This window comes from Eleutherodactylus coqui, unplaced genomic scaffold (genome assembly GCF_035609145.1).
Source record: "Eleutherodactylus coqui strain aEleCoq1 unplaced genomic scaffold, aEleCoq1.hap1 HAP1_SCAFFOLD_98, whole genome shotgun sequence".
NCBI classification, from domain to species: Eukaryota; Metazoa; Chordata; class Amphibia; order Anura; family Eleutherodactylidae; genus Eleutherodactylus; species Eleutherodactylus coqui.
The window spans coordinates 478,974-494,725 of record NW_027102512.1 but is presented as its reverse complement, the minus strand read 5'-3'; the positions used below and the strand labels follow the sequence as shown (position 1 = coordinate 494,725).

Below are 15,752 nucleotides of genomic sequence, written 5' to 3'. Positions count from 1 at the left end.
TTACTGGTTACAGTTACTGGTCTTAATAAATCAGCCCCATAGTGTTTAAACATAGAAGAAAGCCGTGTTGTGTCTCAGTCCAGCATGGAGAGGGTCCTGGAGCCGCTTGGGGAAGAGTTGGGAGGATACTCAACCCTCATTCCATCCCATGAATTACACCTGCTGCTCTGACTGACCAGGTGAGAAGAGCTGACTCTTTCTAAGTCACCCCGCTTGCCTTCTGCATATTGCGCTGTAAATGACACAGCGATAATCGCTCAGGTCGTTGTGTATAAATGGGCCTTTACAAATGTCTACTTTACTTCCATGTTCTAAAGTTTACACTTCATTTTTTTTATTCTAGTTTGGTCTGATGACGACTGGCTCAAAAGATTTTCTGGTAAAACACTAGAGGAGAGCGAACAGGCTGAGGGGACAGAAGCTCCTAAACCTGCAGCACAAGAGGTACTGGTCCTATAATAATCATAGCTCCAAGTACAGATATTAGGAGGATACAAAACCTTAAATCTTATTACCTTAACTCTTATCCTAGGGAAAAAGTATCTTCACATGTGGCATATAAGCGGCATATTTTCTACCATGGATTTGCGTGCGGAAAATCCGCAGCATATTACAATACAGACGAAGTGGATGAGATTATAAGAAGTCTCATCTTATCCACATCCTGACGATTGTTAATTGACCCGCAGTGCGAATTTTAAATCCGCAGTATGTCAACTTATGCGGTGGGCTTTCACTATGGATCTCAGCACGTCAAATGTTTAGGGTTGTAATCTGCCGTGAATTTGCACCAAAATCTGGACAATACCGATCCTATTTGGCCTATTGGAGGAAGAGGAATGGCCGTACCACACCCGCATTTTCCTACAGAAGACCTTATTCTTGGCGCGTAAAACAATAGCTACTTATTGGATAGCTGCAGGAATCCCTACGATCTCATGTTGGGTTCGGTCGGTGAATACAGTAATCTCCTACGAAAAAATTATTTACCAAAACAGAGGCTGCCCAAACAAATTAAAAAAAATATGGGATATCTGGCTAGATACCAATTCCACTTTATCTGTAGAATGAACTCCCAGACTCATGTTCCCTCTCTCCACCCCCCCCCCCCCCCCACGCTCTCCTGTGTCCCCATTTACTAAGCAAATAGCAAACGCAGAGCTTTATCTCATAAAGAATTCATCCAATAGGCATGGACGGTTTGAGTTTAATTGTTTAAGTTTATCGCAACCTAAAAGAAAAAATGTACAAGGAATATGTTATTACGTTTAAGCAAGTTACAACACAGTATGTACTATTTGTAATATCGAGTTTGTTTACCATATGATTTTATTATGTACTGTGCAAATTTTCCTTAATAAAGAAAATAAAGTAAAAAAAAAAAATCTGGACAATACATTCCATGTGGAGGTATCCTAAGTGTTTGATGGTTACTGGACAATGTTCACCCATAGCACTAACTGTGCTAACATAACATAAGTAGCTGTACTTACCCGTCATCTGCCGCAGGGACCCATCACTGCAGCACCACCATCCACCCGCTGTTTGAAGTGGAAGATGTCGTCACAGGTTATCACCTGACTTCTGTAATGTCACTGCCCGCTCTCCTGGCATCAACACTCACATCCCGGCACCATGATGCCAGGAGTTTGTAATAGTGTTACTTACTGCGATTTACAATTGGCTGCAGCGGTCAGAGGATATCTGTTGATGTCTTCCTTAACTTAACATCGGGAGCACGGTTGGGCTCATCACCATGGCAATGGAAGGGTAAGTACAGCTGATTTAGTTATTTCTAGAACAGTTGGACCTGTAGGAGAAATTGTTATCCGATAACCAGGCAACCCCTACAGCCGAACATGCATGCCTGTAAATGTATTTAGTGTCTGTCATCTCGTGCCTCTTTTTTTCTTTTATCTTCTTTATTACTTGCAGGGAGAGCCACCTGCTAAAAAGGTACGAGCTAACCCCCAGGTATACATGGATATCAAGATTGGCAACAAGCCTGCTGGACGTATTCGCTTCCTGTTACGAGCAGATGTTGTTCCGATGACGGTAGGTGAGTGTCGGAATCTGATATTGCATAAATAATTCATGGTCACGTTGCGTTGGCTGTACATAATAGTTCTAGATCAGAAGAAAAGCAGATAACATTGGTATTAGAAATAACATTTCCTTTGTGAGAAGACATACATTCATTCTTACAATTTGTCAATTACACTCAACTCGTTTAGCAGTGTTTAACCCCTTAGTGACCACCCCATAGTCCTGGCCCGCTGGGCTTTATCCCAGAGGAGGTAAAAACATGCTTCCTTCAGGGATTAAAGCCCTGCAGGCTCTGGACATGACAGCTCCATGCTGTCAAGTACCCCCCACCCCAGCGATCGCATTAAAGGCAATGTAAAGTTTAAAAAAGTTAAAGTTTTAGCTCCCCTTAATGGATCAGATCTCAAATTACTCACCATCCTTCGCGATGTCCCCCGGCGTTCTGGTCCTGCAGGACCTGGCGTCTGTGCATGCGCGCCAGACAGCATTACGTCACACGAATGCGCACAGGGCCGGGAGGCCTGGGAAATTTAAAAACTCCCTGCTCTCGGCTAGTATGAGTAGCCGAGAACACGGAGTTGTCACTGGGAGCTGCTGTATGTGGTCCCCAGTCACATGATCGCTGTTATCCAATGGATAACAGTGATCATGTAAAAAAATTTTAAAAAAGAAAAAAAGTTTGTTTCATCTTTCCTCATGGATCATATTTGTGAGGGCAGATGAAATTACGTCCATAAGGCCCCCGGCTTTATCTGCGGACTTTATCTGGCTTCTGTGCACACGAATGGGTATGTTACTAAACACAAGACAAATACTGGTATCCATTTTGGGGTGCAAATCCTCATTTTCATGTGCACTGTAGAAAAAAAAATGTATTTTAAAATGACATATTTTCAAAATTATGAAATTTCATTTTTTCCCCTCAAAATTGTATTAACTTCTGAAAAGAAACTGTGGGATCAAAATACTCATGACACCCATGACAGTGAATATATTAAGATGTGTATTTTTTTAAAATAGGGTCATTTGTGGGGGTGTCTATAATTCTGACACTTATGAGCCTTTGCAATCTTGGCTTGGTGTAGGAAAACAAAGTATTCCTCAAAATGTTAATTAATGTTAAATTTGTACATCTGCTAAATCGCGTGTGTAAAAAAAAAAAAAAAAAAAAAGAGAGAGAAAAAAAAGGTTTTCAAATGTGAGTCCAGAATAGAGTAAACGGATGGAAATATATATCTTATCAAACATGTGTACGGTATGTTTGAGACATTGCAATTGAAAATAAGAAAAAATTACAACTTTTTTTTCCAATTTTGGCGCTTTAAATAAATTATACACAAATTCTGTCGGTCTAATTTCTAAATAAAGTACAACACGTGGCGAAAAAACAATGTCAGAATCACCTGGATATGCAAAAGCTTTACAGAGTAATAATAATTTATGTTAAAGTGACACATGTCAGATTTCCAAAATTTGGTCTGGTCATTAAGGCGCAAACTGGCTTGGTCACTAAGGGGTTAATAGATTACACAAAGTCCTTGAATAGAAGGGTTGTACCAGTAATATATATGGCCTTAAAGCAACCTTCCGGTCCTGAAACAAAATTTTTCTTGGTACCAGACGCCGGCGTTCATTTTACCTGCTGCTCTTCTTTTCCAGCTTCTTGCTACAAATTCACCAATTGATGGGCCCTTTTTAGTTCTCGGAGATGGTCACATAGGTTCCCTAACTATCTGATGCACATGGTGTAGTGTCGGTGCATAGGTACTCTGAGGCGCTCCACATTGCTTTGATTGGGCAGCAATGCTTACATGAGAAATCTGCAACCGTGGTGGTGTGCACGGAGTAGTGACAGGAGCTGTACCAGCATCTTGAAAGACTGAAGGGGGGCTAGGAACTATTAGATCCAGGGGAGAAAGCTGTGAAAGGAGAGCCGCAGGTTATATTACTTCCCTCTCCGGTGCCTTTTGAAAAGTCAAACAGTTTTGTAGTTTATAGTTTTTATAGCTGTTCCCTGGTTACCAGATAACATCCATTTAATAGGGCTAATGCCACGGGAAGTTAGGTGACTGCTGTGGTGTCGCTGCTCATTCTATCGGCGTTGGTACTCTCATTCTGAACACCGTGATGCCAGCAATTCGGGAACGCGGATGAAGAGCAGGGTAGTGTGATAGAAGTGCAGCGCTCCCATTGATTTCAATGGTAGTGAAGCCTCCCCTGCACGCTGATGACAATGTCCTGCTGCACTGACATCCACAGAATAGATCATCAGTTGAAAGAAGGCCAGAATACCCCTTTAATCAAGAATTAAGATACAGAGGTTGGGCTGCCTAGCATTCTATCCAGGTGCTGGGAATAGGATCAATGCTATCCTGTGTACTTGGGAAAACCTTTCTTAGGCCTCATGCAGATTTTTTATGCGGATTTCCGCAGCGGATGCACTGCGAGTCATTAAATTGATTTTTTTATTGCTTGCAGGAGATCGCGGATTGCGTTTTTTTTCCCACGCAGATGCCCTTCGGATCATCCGTGTGGAACAAATCCGCAGCCCCACCTCCCAGCCTTTCCGCCACCTCCCGAATAGATTATAACCTTTAAATCTGCAAATGTATTTGTGGATGCACTGCGGATCGTAAGCTCCCATAGAGATGAATGGAGCCACATCCGCGGTAAAATGGAGCATGCTGCGATTTATTATCCCCAAATCAAATTGAAAATCCGCTGATGTTAAATGAAGTGCAGATGCCCAATGCTTCCCTATGGGCGGCTTGATTTGCAGATCTCACACACAGATGCCACGCGTAGATTCAGCAAATCAAATCCACCCGTGGACATTGGGCCTTAGGTTTAAAAATAAAAATTGAATCTACTTGCTGTTGATGGGATCAGAGCTGTTCTGGCAATGTATACACGGCTCTGTCAGAGCTGGGTTATTACAGACTATTGCAGGATATTTCTCTGTCAATGACCTGCATGTTTCATTTGCATTTCCTGTCTTTATCCAAAAAATCTTTTTTTTTTTCTTCTAGTTTTATGTTCGTTAATCTTGTCCAATGTATGATGAAATAGTATTTTAATTTATTTCAGTTTCTCACTTTTTGAGATGTTTGCTTTCAGTGATTTAAAGCATTTATGTTTACATCTAGATCTACACCTGATCATGTCCAAGCGTTGTCCAGCTTTGGTACAACCCATGAAGTTTGACATGTTCAAGGCAAGTTTTTCAGCCATTGCAATGTAACAAATTTCCACACTCACTGATGGCAAGCAGAGATCTGCAAAATAGAATTAAAATGGAGCAATTAAAGCAGAAGGGATGTTAGAAAGCTGCAAAGCTATTTTACTATTGTACATTCATGAGTATTGGAGAGATACTTGCAGAGGCATGATTCTGGGTGGGGAGACCTCTGAGCGCCTGCCCGCCAGGTGATTTAGTCAAATGAACCATAATCCAGCCATCGCTTCAGATCGTCCGACCCTCTGAACGCTACCCATGGTTGCCATGTCTTGTAGTATGCTTCCCAAGTTTTGGGGTCATCGGCTCCCAGTTCATCAAATCTCATGAGGGTGTGGAGTTCCTCCACCCACACGCCCCTAGTGGGAACGGTTGAAGAGCGCCAGAACCTTAGGATAAGTCTTCTCACCGCTAGTATGAAATGTTTTAGAAGGCATAATTTGGCGGCTCTCATGCTGTCCGGGAACAGCGAGAGCAGGGCTAATTTCGGTGTCATAATCACTCTTGAGTGGTTGATGTGATTATATAGGGTTGTCACTAGAGATGAGCGAGCACCAAAATGCTCGGGTGCTCGTTGCTCGAGTGGAACTTTCCGCGATGCTCGAGGGTTCGTTTCGAGTAATGAACCCCATTGAAGTCAATGGGCGACTCGAGCATTTTTGTATATCGCTGATGCTCTCTAAGGTTTTCATTGGTGAAAATCTGCAAAACCCAAGAAAGTGCTGGAAACGACACAGAAACGGAGCAGAGGCGTCACGGAGGACGGTGGTACGATCGGCTGCGTACTCCCTCACCATCTTCTTACAGTGCTCCCTCCGACTCAGCCTGGACTTGGGAGGTGTGAGACAGTCTTGCTGGGGAGCCATAAAGCTGGCAAAGGCCTTGGAGAGTGTTCCCCTGCCTGCGCTGAACATGCTGCCTGATCTCCGCGCCTCCCCTTCTACGTGGCCCTCGGAACTGCACCTTCTGCCACTAGCGCTGTCAGATGGGAAGTTTACCATCAGTTTGTCCACCAGGGCCCTGTGGTATTGCATCACTCTCAAACCCCTTTCCTCTTCGGGAATGAGAGTGGAAAGGTTCTCCTTATACTGTGGGTCAAGCAGTGTGTACATCCAGTAATCCGTAGTGGCCAGAATGCGTCTAACACGAGGGTCACGAGAAAGGCATGCTAACATAAAGTCAGCCATGTGTGCCAGGGTACCTGGATGCAACATATGGCTGTCCTCACTAGGACGATCACTTTGAGTATCCTCCTCCGGCCATGCACGCTGAATGGAAGAGAGGCAAGCTGCATGGGCACCCTCTGCAGTGGGCCCAGCTGTCTCTTCCTCAGGCTCCTCCCACTCCTCCTCCTCTTCCACGCGCTGAGATATAGACATGAGGGTGCTCTGACTATCCAGCGACATACTGTCTTCCCCCGCCTCCGTTTCTGCCCGCAAAGCATCAGCCTTTATGCTTTGCAGGGAACTTCTCAACAGGCATAGCAGGAGAATGGTGACGCTAATGATTTGATTACAGCATCGCCGCTCACCATCAGGGTGGACTCCTCAAAGTTTCCAAGGACCTGGCAGATATCTGCCATCCAGGCCCACTCCTCTAAAGAATTGAGGAGGCTGACTCCCACTACGCCGCCCATGTTGGAGTTGGTATTCCACTATAGCTCTACGCTGCTCATAGAGCCTGGCCAACATGTGGAGCGTAGAGTTCCACCGTGTGAGCACGTCGCACAGCAGTCGGTGCACTGGCAGATTAAACTGATGTTGCAGGGTCCGCAGGGTGGCAGCATCCGTGTTGGACTTGCGGAAATGTGCGCTGACCCGGCGCACCTTTCCGAGCAGGTCTGAAAAGTGTGGGTAGCTTTTCAGAAAGCGCTGAACCACCAAATTAAAGACGTGGGCCAGGGATGGCACGTGCGTGAGGCTGCCAAGCTGCAGAGCCGCCACCAGGTTACGGCCGTTGTCACACACGACCATGCCCAGTTGGAGGCTCAGCAGTGAAAGCCAGCGGTCGGTCTGCTCTGTCAGACCCTGCAGCAGTTCGTGGGCCGTGGGCCTCTTCTCTCCTAAGCTGAGTAGTTTCAGCACGGCCTGCTGACGCTTGCCCACCGCTGTGCTGCCACGCCGCGCGACACCGACTGCTGGCGACGTGCTGCTGCTGACACATCTTGATTGCGAGACAGAGGTTGCATAGGAGGAGGAGGAGGGTGGTTTAGTGGAGGAAGCCTACACCGCCGCAGATACCAGCACCGAGCTGGGGCCCGCAATTCTGGGGGTGGGTAGGAAGTGAGCGGTCCCAGCCTCCACTAAATTCACCCAATGTGCCGTCAGGGAGATATAGTGGCCCTGCCCGCCTGTGCTTGTCCACGTGTCCGTTGTTAAGTGGACCTTGGCAGTAACCGCGTTGGTGACGTTGTCGTGCAGGGCTGGGACGGCACATCAGGAAAAGTAGTGGCGACTGGGAACCGAGTAGCGCAGGGCCGCCGCCGCCATCATGTTTTTGAAAGCCTCCGTTTCCACAAGCCTATACAGCAGCATCTCCAGGCTGATCAATTTGACTATGTGCACGTTTAACGCTGGAGCGTGCGGGTGCGTGGCGGCGTACTTGCGCTTGCGCTCAAACAGTTGCGCTAGCGACGGCTGGACGGAGCGCTGAGAGACATTGCTGGATGGGGCCGAGGACAGCAGAGGTGAGGGTGTGGGTGCAGGCCGGGAGACGGTAGTGCCTGTGTCCTGAGAGGGGGGTTGGATCTCAGTGGCAGGTTGGGGCACAGGGGGAGAGGCAGTGGTGCAAACCGGAGGCGGTGAGCGGCCTTCGTCCCACCTTGTGGGGTGCTTGGCCATCATATGCCTGCGCATGCTAGTGGTGGTGGCTCCCCGGCTGATCTTATCGCGACAAACCTTGCATACCACAGTTCGTCGGTCGTCTGCACTCTCAGTGAAAAACTGCCACACCTTTGAAACAGTTGGTGGATTATTCGGTCTGGCCCTGCCTCTACCCTTGGCCACCGCACTGCCTCTTCCAACCTGCCCTGCTGCTGCACTTGCCTCCCCCTCTGAAGACCTGTCCTCAGTAGGCTTAGCAAACCAGGTGGGGTCAGTCACCTCATCGTCCAGCTGCTCTTCCTCCGAATCCTCTGTGCGCTCCTCCCTCGGACTTACTGCCCTTACTACTACCTCACTGATAGACAACTGTGTCTCATCATCATCGTCCTCCTCACCCACTGAAAGCTCTTGAGACAGTTGCCGGAAGTCCCCAGTCTCCTCACCCGGACCCCGGGAACTTTCCAAAGTTGGGCATTGGTCATGAGAAACTCCTCAGGTGTTAGAGGATCCATTTTTTCGCACTCAAGGCCGGGACCCGAGAACAGTTCCTGGGAGCCTGCCTGCTCTTCTGAATGTGTCATTTGCTGGGAGGGAGGAGGCTGGGAGAAGGGAGGAGCAGCAGCGAGAGCATTCAGGCGTAGAAGACTGGGTGGTGACGGTGGATAGTTTGCTGGATGCACTTTCTGCCATCCACGACAGGACCTGCTCACGCTGCTCAGTTTCTAATAAAGGTCTACCGCGTGGACCCATTAATTGTGAGATGAATCTGGGGACCCCAGAAACTTGCCTCTCTCCTAATCCCGCAGCAGTCGGCTGCGATACGCCTGAACCAAGAGCTCAGCCTGTGCCCACACCCTGACTTGGGCCTCCGCGTCTTCGCGCGCGTCCACGTCCTCTAGGCCTACCCCTACCCCTCAGCATGGTGTATTACGAGTAGAGCAGAAACAGAACGCTGTAATTAATTGTGCCGCTTATTGGCCTGTGGTTGGAGGCTGACTTCGCTTACGGAACGCACAACAGAGCCAGGAAACAATTATGCGCAAGCCTGTAGTGAGACCTAGGTGCGTATGACTGAGCTACTGGAATTCACAGGGCAGAACCAGTCAAGTGGCAAAAGGCTAGTGGTAGGCCTTAAGTATTTTGCTTCAATTTTTTAAAATGGTGAGGTGAAAAACCAGACAGACACTGTATGCAGCGTATATATGTATACTCTTTCCCTCTGGCTGGATGACGGCGATCATGTAACGGACACAGCAGAGCCAGGAAACAATTATGCGCAAGCCTGCTTTAACGCTTAGCTGGGTAATAATGAGCGACTACTACCCCCAGCAGACACGCAGTAAACTGAAGACGGTCACAGGCAGCCCAAATATAGTATTTTTTTCCAATTTTTGGGAAAAAGCCCACTGCCTATATAGCCTGTATATGGATTTCCCTGTTGGAGGATGACTGTGGGTATTGAAAGCACAGTGCAGCCAGAAAGAATTATGCGCAAGGCTGGGTATTAATGAGCGACTACTACCCCCAGCAGACACGCAGTAAACTGTAGACGGTCACAGGCTTAGCTGGGTAATAATGAGCGACTACTACCCCCAGCACACACGCAGTAAACTGAAGACGGTCACAGGCAGCCCAAATATAGTATTTTTTTTCCAATTTTTGGGAAAAAGCCCACTGCCTATATAGCCTGTATATGGATTTCCCTGTTGGAGGATGACTGTGGTTATTGAAAGCACAGTGCAGCCAGAAAACATTATGCGCAAGGCTGCAGTAACACCTAGCTGGGTAATAGTGAGTGACTACTACCCCCAGCAGACACGCAGTAAACTGAACACGGTCACAGGCAGCCCAAAGATTTTTTTTTTTCCAATTTTTTTGAAAAAGCCCACTGCCTATATAGCCAGTATATCTCTTTCCCTGTACCACTGTCCCTGCCTCACCAGTACTGCCCCTATACTCAGTAAAATGACTGCAGACTGAGGATGCTATGGTCTGCACGCCCGATATACAAAAAAAAAAAATGTGCAAAACTGCTAAAAGCAGCCTCAACAGTACTGCACACGGTCAGATGTGGCCCTAAGAAGGACCGTTGGGGTTTTTGAAGACGAAGATAACAGCCTAACACTCTCCCTATAGCAGCTACAGCAGGACGGCACTTTCCCTAATGTCTCTCAGCGTGCATCTGTGGCGAGCCGCGGCCGGCCCCAGTTTATATACTCGGGTGTCACCTGATCTCCCCAGCCACTCACTGCAGGGGGGTGAGATAGGGCTGGAACTTCACAGGAGGAAGTTGTAATGCCTTCCCTGTGTTTCTATTGGCCAGAAAAGGGCGCAAACTTTTCTGGGAAGAAAATGGAAGTGACTCGAACACCGCGTGGTCCTCGTCTCGAGTAACGAGCATCTCGAGTACCCTAATACTCGAATGAGCATCAAGCTCGGATGAGTACGCTCGCTCATCTCTAGTTGTCACCCCTTCCCATAGGTCCGCTACTGGCCGGCAGTCCCACCAAATGTGGGTCATTGTACCTCGGCTCACACTGCATTTCCAGCACGCAGGGAAGAACTGGTGAAAGATCCTCTGTAGGTGGTCCGGGGTCCTATACCACCTTGAGACTATCTTATAGTTGAGGTCTTGTATTTTGCCAGCTGTGGATAGTGCCCAGATTTTACACTAGTCCTCCCCCGTAATGTTTTCTCCCAACTCCCGTTCCCAGGCCTCCCTATAATTCAGAGTCTCATCCTCCGTCTCCCGATCCAGCAACATTTTATATAACGTGGAGATCATATGCCTCTGATTTAGACTTGACAAACAGAGTTGCTCATACTCAGTCAGGGGTGCCGTCAGATTTTCTTTCGGGATCAGCGTGCTCACAAACCCTCTCAGCTGAAGATATTGCAACCAGAATCCTGGCTGCGGTGGAGACTGGTTTAAGATCTCCATCATGGGTTTCAGTCCCGTTTGCGTCACTACGTCCCTCAATCTAGGGATTGGGTCCGCAGGAATAGCCAGAAGGCCCTTCTGATTTGTAGTAGCTTCAAAGAGGGGATTTGCTAAGAGCAGAGTTAGGGGGCCTGGGGCTGTAACCAGCCTATATTGAGGGGCGAAACTCGCCCATGCCTTAAATAGTTGGAGGCTGAAGGGGGAGATTTGGGTATAGACTTGATCCATTTTGGCGGAATCCAGGGAGCTCTGTATAGGCCATCTGTTTCGCCTGTGTGGTCTATATCCACCCATAGCTTTGAGTTTCTGCTTTTTGAGGATGTCAAGTACGCAGTTTGCTATGTTAGCTTTTTGGTAGAGGGAGAAGTCCGGTAGGCCCAGGCCCCCCTTCTCTTTTCTCCTCTTTAGCAATGAGTATCTCAGGCGCGGTTTGCGTCCTTTCCAAACAAAGTTGGAGATTAGAGATCGGATTTTTTTCAGGTATGTTCTTGGGAGCCCAATGGGAATTGTTTGACAAAGATACAGGAAACGGGGCAGTACATCCATTTTAATTACCTTGGGGTAGAGCGTTCCAGAGGATGGGTGCTGCTCTGGTGAAGTCCTGTAGGCGAGCATGTGAGGTTCGTACTACAGGGGTGTTTAGTCTGAGTGTGTTAGCCGATCGGAGTGAGCAGGCTGGGTGGTGTACTGACAGAAGAGAGGCGATGTATGCTGGTGCAGCGCCATGCAGAGCTTTGTGAGTGAGGTAGAGGAGTTTAAATTTAGTTCTGCAGTGGATGGGCAGCCAATGCAGCGACTGGCATAATGCAGAGGCGTCTGAGTAACGACTGGATAGAGAAATGGGCCTAGCTGCTGCATTTAGTATGGATTGGAGTGGAGCAAGTCATAAATGACACAATACATTTTTTCAGCGGTCGGTACGATTACAACTGTAACAAAAACATAATTTTTTAGATTTTTCCACTTTTGCACAATAGACACTCTTTTTTCTTTTGGAAATTATAATTATTTTTCAATCGTTCCATTGTCGCAGCTATGTGAGGTATTGTTGTTTTGCGTCACGAGCTGTAGCTTTTATTTTTCCCATTTTAGGGTACATATAGCTTTTTGGATCGCTTTTATTGCGTCTTTTTGAAGGTAAAATGAATAAATAAGCCTTTAAAGGGGTTGTCCCGCGGCAGCAAGTGGGTCTATACACTTCTGTATGGCCATAATAATGCACTTTGTAATGTACATTGTGCATTAATTATGAGCCATACAGAAGTTATAAAAAGTTTTTCACTTACCTGCTCCGTTGCTAGCGTCCTCGTTTCCATGGAGCCGTCTAATTTTCGCTGTCTAATGGCCAAATTAGTCGCGCTTGCGCAGTCCGGGTCTTCTTCTCTTCTCAATGGGGCTCCGTGTAGCTCCGCCCTGTCACGTGCCGATTCCAGCCAATCAGGAGGCTGGAATCGGCAATGGACCGCACAGAAGAGCTGCGGTCCACGGAGGAAGAAGATCCCGGCGGCCATCTTCAACCGGTAAGTATAGAAGTTACCGGAGCGCGGGGATTCAGGTAAGCGCTGTGCTGTTGTTTTTTTAAGTCCCTGCATCGGGGTTGTCTCGCGCCAAACGGGGGGGGGTTGAAAAAAAAAAACCCCGTTTCGGCGCGGGACAACCCCTTTAATCTTTTTTTCTTATTTTCAACAGTTTTTGCTGCACAGGATTACTGTGCTCAAATTATAGCACAGATCGTTACGGACACAATGATACCACACGTGCGTTTTTGTTTCTTACGTTTTTTCATATAAATAGGGGGTTGTGGGGTTTTTTTTCTATTTTTTAATGTTTTTCGTTTTACACTATTTATTTAGTTTTTTTACACTATTTAGGTCCTCAGGAACTTGATCCATTGCAGCTATGATCGCTGTGGTAAGGCATTGCAGGACTTCTGTCCTGCAATGCCTTATCGCTGGTTAAAGCGATCATAGGCAATGGCAAAGCAGGACGCCTGTAGCTAACGTCATGTTGCCATGGCAACTCGTCGGCTCTCCTCGATTAAATCGGGGGGGGGGGGGAATCCAATGACATCACAGGGAGTGAGCTCCCTCTGTGAACCCTTTATAAACCTCGATCTACAAAGATTGCAGCGTGTATGGGGTTAACAGCATGGGTCGCTGTCCCAATGCACCCCTACTATCAGTAATAGCTGGCGCCCGCTGCCGGATACCGCAGGATCTCTTCAGATCCCGCGAGTTCCATATGACGTAAGGTTACGTCATGTTGCCTTAAGTACCAGCCTGCAAAGATGTAACCTTAAGTCATGTGGCGAGAAGGGGTTAAAAGAGGTTATGCCAACATGCACAATCCCATTCAAAATGATGATTTCCTCAGGCTCAACTCTTGTCACCCCCATTAAAAGCTGGTAATGCGAGGGAAAGCTGCTGCTAGTGAGATATTTCCACTGCAGGGAAAATGTGGTATTACAGGATGGACTTTCACATGACTGGTTTGTTCCGGCCAGTGAACCTTGTCTTTTGACATTCATGAGCCTTAATATGAAGAGGGGATGCCATCTCGGCACAATGCTTTCATTCAATAAATTGAGCTAATTGATTTGTACGTAAGAATGTCCACATTTGTGTTTTTTATGTTTTTGTTTTTTTAATTTGCAGAAGACTTTCGCTTCCTCTGTACACATGACAAGGGCTTTGGCTGCAAAGGAAGCAGCTTCCATAGAGTTATCCCTCAATTCATGTGTCAGGGAGGTGACTTCACCAATCACAATGGCACAGGCGGAAAATCCATCTATGGACGGAAATTTGATGATGAGAACCTCATTCTAAAATACACAGGTGCAGGTGGGTAAGCTTATTTTGATAGATTTCACTAGCAGAGGTGTTTCCTAAATCATCACTTCAAGACCTTCATACTTATACCGCAGTTATCAAGACTATAATACGAAGTATCTAATAAAACTTAACCTTTATTAACAAACCATACAAATTTGTAATACGAAACACAAAGTCCCATAAACACTTAGGAGCCTAGTTACTTAAACTGTTGCCTTATACTCTGATCAAAGTAAACTATGAGCTGACTCGATGAGATAAATGTATTAAGAGGAACGTGCCTCTTAATATATTTGTGGCAATTGGCAGTACCTCCATGTGCCAGACTAACCCCCAAGCTAGTGTAGGTTTCAGCTACTCTGGTAGGCTATGGATGGCCATGCCTCCTAAAGCTAGACCACAACCACTTCTAAAAAAGTGCATCAAACCTAAAGCCCCTGAAAAGTCATAATTTTATATGTACCAACATTGCAACCTTTGTATTGCAGAAATTTGGCATACATAACTTAATAGACATGTCCCAATTTGTACAACATATGTCTCACTGTATATAGTCAATGATAAAGAAGAATTTTACCAAAATTGACTAGTAATGTCATTCAGGGTCACTTGCGGATCCTTCAGTCTGCAGCAATTGAAACACCCCTATACTAGGTCAGTATTTTAGGCGGTTTAGTTTTTCAATTCTAAGGTTCTGTCTTTGTACAGGGTTACTCTCTATGGCAAATTCTGGTCAAAATACAAATGGATCACAGTTCTTCATCACATGTGACAAGACAGACTGGCTTGATGGGAAACATGTTGTGTTTGGAGAGGTGATGGAGGGAATGGATGTTGTATGACAGATAGAAGTAAGTATTTGCAAACTTACCCCATGAATTCTCTTAAATGTATCTATAATTCAATGTTCTTAAATGGCAAAGATGGATGGAGCCCAATAAGAAACCTCTTCCCTTATTCAGAAGAAACTTTCTCTTTCTTGAAGGAGAGAAAAGGAAAAACAATCACTGCTGTGATAAGAAGTGCTTGATAATTCAAGCAGTCTAGTTTTCCACATAAACTCGGTCCTCTAACCATCAACAGAATCCAATTTATTCTATATTATATATTGTGTGTACAGGGTGCTTCACTTGAAGTGCAACCCAGTAACATTGTAATATTTGTGTTCGAAACAATGTCACGAGTGAACTCATCAGTCCTCACAGAGCATGTTGAAAGTGGCCACCGCTACCCTCCAAGCACTGCTGAACCCGGCACTCTGTAGTCAAGTGTGCTGCAACATGCCCACATCAATGGTGGCAATTTCATATCTAATGTTCTTCAGTGCAAGGTTTATTGACAAACCGTTAACCCTTTTGGTGGCCCACAGGGAAAAGTCTGCTGGGGTAGGGTCCAGTGATCTGTGGGACAACCCACCTTCGAGTTGATTCTGTCCCCCAAGAAAGAATGAACTTCCATCATGTTGTGGTTGGACATGTGACAAGTTGCCTCTCATTAATCCATTCAGATGGGTTGTCTATCCAGGGATTATTCCAATTGCTAGATTAGAGTCAGGGAGAAAATATTTTCCTCCAAATGGGGAAAATTGGCTTCTAACTCATTGTTTGTTTTTTTTTCCCCTTCCTTCCTCTGGATCAACGTGTGTGTTTGTGTGAGAGAAGTAATAGGTGGAACCGAATGGAATGGAGTGTTTTTTTTGTAGATAGCTGTTGACGCGTTTAGACCCAACGGTTATCACTCAAAATATGGCTTTTGAGCAATAATCTTTGTGTCTAAATGGGCATTTACTGTAAGATAGTTTGGATAAATGAGACCCACCTACTTGGAAATGTGAACTGCACACCAGCAGTTGAACGATACACCCATGGCATGAGACA

General features: G+C 46.2%; 1 long non-coding RNA gene across 1 annotated transcript in view; it reads left to right on the top strand.

The window, feature by feature from the left end:
* LOC136604253 (uncharacterized) overlaps positions 1-13,814 on the top strand; it is a 32,722-nt gene extending 18,908 nt beyond the window's left edge. The window contains exons 2-4 of the long non-coding RNA XR_010789788.1: positions 344-444; positions 1,936-2,059; positions 13,699-13,814. This is a non-coding gene — a long non-coding RNA (uncharacterized lncRNA). The remainder of the gene's footprint in view (positions 1-343; positions 445-1,935; positions 2,060-13,698) is intronic.
* The last annotated feature ends 1,938 nt before the right edge of the window (positions 13,815-15,752 follow it).